Here is a 3,854-nt window from a genome sequence, read left to right on the forward strand (position 1 = left end):
AGCACAGAGCTCAACTTAGTGGCTACCATATTTTTCTCACAATGCCCCAAGCTGGTTTTATATCTGGGGCATTCGGGGGCGGGGGGAAGGATAGCTACCAGGAGGAGCAACGTCCACCACCGCCTGTGGCAGGAGATTTTAAAAAAGGAAGAGTAAAAAGAAACAAAATTCCTGCACCTATGATAATATTCCCCTCATGAACCGTCACGTTTTTAATCTCCCAATTTGGATTCTGGATAGCCCTTTCCAGGTATTCGGAACGGAGAATAAAGTACATGTGTTTCTTCAGGTGGCAACCTGTGAATAGACTTTGCCTGTGTTTTACACTCATTTGATAGAACCAATGTAGAAAGCCCTCCACACATGGAACAGAAGGTGCAACTCTATTGATCCAGCATTACACTTTGAATTCTCTTCATGGATGCGCCCCTGAAGATTTTGTATGTCTGATTCAACCTACAGAAGAAGAAGGTTACATTTTCCCCAGACAGCATCAGAGTCCCATGGAGCCAGAATGAATACAGGCATCTCCGTTGGGTTAGGTGGCTGGTTGCATCATCAATATTCTTTAGACAGCAAATCAGCAGCAACTCCCCAGGCTCACTACTTTTAAGTGTGGGCAAGAAGTATTTTCAGGCACAGTCATTTTGCAACCAAGACATTTCCTTCCAATTAAGCTAAAGTCTGTTCTTTTTCATCAATGATTCAGAGAAATCCTCTGCTACTGATACTTAACCATGGAGCTTCACTAAATGCAAGAGTAAATGGCTTCAGGTAAGTGTAATCCCTTATGCATATACTCTGGTCCAGATCCAGATTTAGTAATACTTAGAATAGATCTGCTGAAATCCATGGGACATAATTAGCAAGTCTCATTGTTTTCAGTACATCTACTCTAAGTATGACTATGTCTGGATCCTACCCTCTTTGTCTGTGAGATCCCGTCTTGAAAATCCTGTCTAACACTGAGAACTAAGACATCAGAAATCACAGATCCAAGGATTTGGGGGGAAAGAGCAGAAAGGGTATTTGCTTCCTGTGATTAAATTAGGTTGTAATTCTATACGCCTGGGAGACAGTCCCAATAAACTCGATGGGGTTAAATTCTGAGTGAGTAGTCATGTATAAGATTGCACAGTACATCCATGAAAAAATTTCCATGCCTAGGATTCCCACTCATCCAGTCAATACAGCTGAGCATATTTGGGGGCAACTACATTGTCTTGATTTAATAATGATACTGAACATTTTTTATCTGCTCTGAAGCAGGTAAACTGCCTAAAATAAAACATCTCTGTAATTTATACAACAGTATTATCAATCAGTATTATCAGAGTCAGACTGAGTATTTTGGGGAAGGGGTCAGAGTGTGAAGAATAGTTTTCAGGAGGATGTCATTCATGTCTTTCTCAAATACTCATTTCCAATGTCTTTGTTTACTTAACTTTGTGTATCCCAAAAGGCTTGAAGTGTATAACTAGAAGACTTTCTCTCATGTCATTGCTTACAGATAGCAAATTGAGACTGACTCTTAGTCTGAATTTAGGGATGTTGGCAACGGAATCAAATGAGTTCAAATTTTGATGAATCCAACCCACAGATTCCCCAGTGTACTGGCTTTTCCCCAGTTGGGCAGATTCCATGGATTTGTAGTCCATATTTCTAACTTTCCAGAATTTTGCACAAACTTGGTAATTGAAAAATACACATAATAAAAAGGCCAAACATGCTCATTTCCCCCCATAGGTGAAAACATTTAGGGGGACTTGCGCATTTGGAGAGATTCGTGCATCCTTGCAAGAGCAAATTGGTGTAAAGGCTAATTTGTGCAAATTCAGAAACAACAACAAAAACTAGTCCAGCAATGAGCAGACAATGGAAGGAAAGGCACCTGACTATCCACGAAATGCAGACAGAATGTATTTTACACAATCCATAGATAGCTAGGTCTGACATGTGTCATGCTTCCAAAGTCCAAGCCTAGCAATGGCATGTTCAAGGGTTCAAGAGTTCCAAGGTGATCAGCAAAAACTGAGACCAGGCAAGAGGCAAGACCTCAACAGTCCAGGTCACGGGAAACAAGGTTCTAAGGCAAAACAGCAGAAGGGGCAGGCAGGAAGAGGGTCAAAGTCCAGTCCAGGCAAGAGGATCCCCAGGCAATCAAAGAGCAGGCAGAAAGAGAGTTGAGTCCAGAAGTACTCATACCAGGGAATCAGTCAAGGAAGCAGTCAGGGGTCAATGGAAATTTGGGTCAGGAAGTCCCTGACATCACTTCCAGAAATTCTCTCAGCCTTACACTAATACCTTATGCAGAGGCTGTCAGAGCCACACTCAACACTCAGCTGTGAGCTGCTAGTGATTGCAGCTGAAAAGGTCCTCCTTGTGAGAAAGTCCCCTACATGCAAGTAGACCTTTTTTACACAGGGAGGCCTCTGGCTCAGTCTAGCACTCCTTCTGAATTCCTGTCATTTCAGGGGGTGTCTCCCCTGAGGGCTTGGGGGTGTATGTTCTGCTTCTGGTTGATAGAATACCAGTCTCCAAGCAGAGATGTTAAGCACAATGAGCTATGTGGGCTATATGCCACTCAACCCTGTCTGACATACTCCTGTTACAAAACACATCTCCACGGATACAGTAAATTTGTAATGGGTCTATTCTCAGATTCCACAGGAAGATACTAGGAAAAAAGCTCAGTGGTTTGATAACATGCCCAACCCAATTTTCACAATATGCTCAGAAGGTAACGTATAAGACTTAGTTGGGCTTCTACATTAAAGCCAATGTCCTTCTGATTATATTCTAGCATTGGTGTGACTTGCCCTGGATTAAGTCAATGTGGAACACAGAGAAAGGCAACCAGACAACCATCACAGAATTCATCCTTGTGGGTTTTGGGAATATCCCAGAGTTGCAGCCTCTTCTTTTCTTGCTCTTCCTAATGATTTATATTGTGACACTAACAGGGAACCTCCTCATCATTTTGCTAGTTGTGACTGATCACCATCTTCACACTCCCATGTACTTCTTCCTGGCAAATTTGTCCTGCCTGGAGATCTGCTATAGCTCAATCTTCCTGCCCAAGATGTTGACCAATTTGTTTAGTGGTGAGAGGTCCATTTCTGTTAGTGGCTGCATAACCCAATTTTATTTCTTTGGTTCCTGTGTAGGTATAGAAACATATCTCCTGGCTGCAATGTCCTATGATCGCTATGTGGCAATATGTAAACCTTTGAACTATGCCTGTATAATGCAAAGAAAACGGTGTTTTCAACTCATGGCTGGGGCATGGATAAACGCTTTCATAGGCAATTCCATAATGGTATTCATGCTGGCTCAGTTATACTTCTGTGGCCCCAATGTTATAGATCATTACTTTTGTGACTTGATCCCAATGGAAAAGCTCTCCTGCAGTGATACAAACTTGATTGAACTTGTTACCCTTCTCTTGCCCTTCATTTATATTGTCACCCCATTTCTACTGACATTCACATCCTATGTTTGCATCATCACCACCATTCTAAAGATCCCATCTGCTATTAGGAGGCAGAAAGCCTTTTTGACCTGCTCCTCTCATCTCATGGCGGTTTGCATTTTTTTATGGTTCAATAATCATTGTCTACATGTTGCCAGATACCCCCACTCTGAGAGACCTCAATAAAGTCTTCTCCCTCTTCTACACTATCCTGAACCCCTTAATCAATCCTCTCATCTACAGTTTGAGGAACAAAGACGTTCACAGAGCCCTAAGGATAGTATGTTGCAGATTGGCAGGTCATGCAAGGATTCAGCTGAACTCCTCCCTTTCCTTTGCCATTTTTCAGACAACATCTGGAGTCGAGGCTTGTAAGAGCTAG

At 42.3% G+C, this 3,854-nt stretch overlaps 1 pseudogene; it reads left to right on the forward strand.

Annotated features, from left to right (window-relative positions):
• Positions 1 to 2,833: 2,833 nt before the first annotated feature.
• LOC146341293 (olfactory receptor 11A1-like) lies at positions 2,834 to 3,854 on the forward strand (annotated as a pseudogene).

This window comes from Heloderma suspectum, chromosome 6 (genome assembly GCF_057233095.1).
Source record: "Heloderma suspectum isolate Gila_16-S chromosome 6, 16-S_ref, whole genome shotgun sequence".
NCBI lineage: Eukaryota > Metazoa > Chordata > Lepidosauria > Squamata > Helodermatidae > Heloderma > Heloderma suspectum.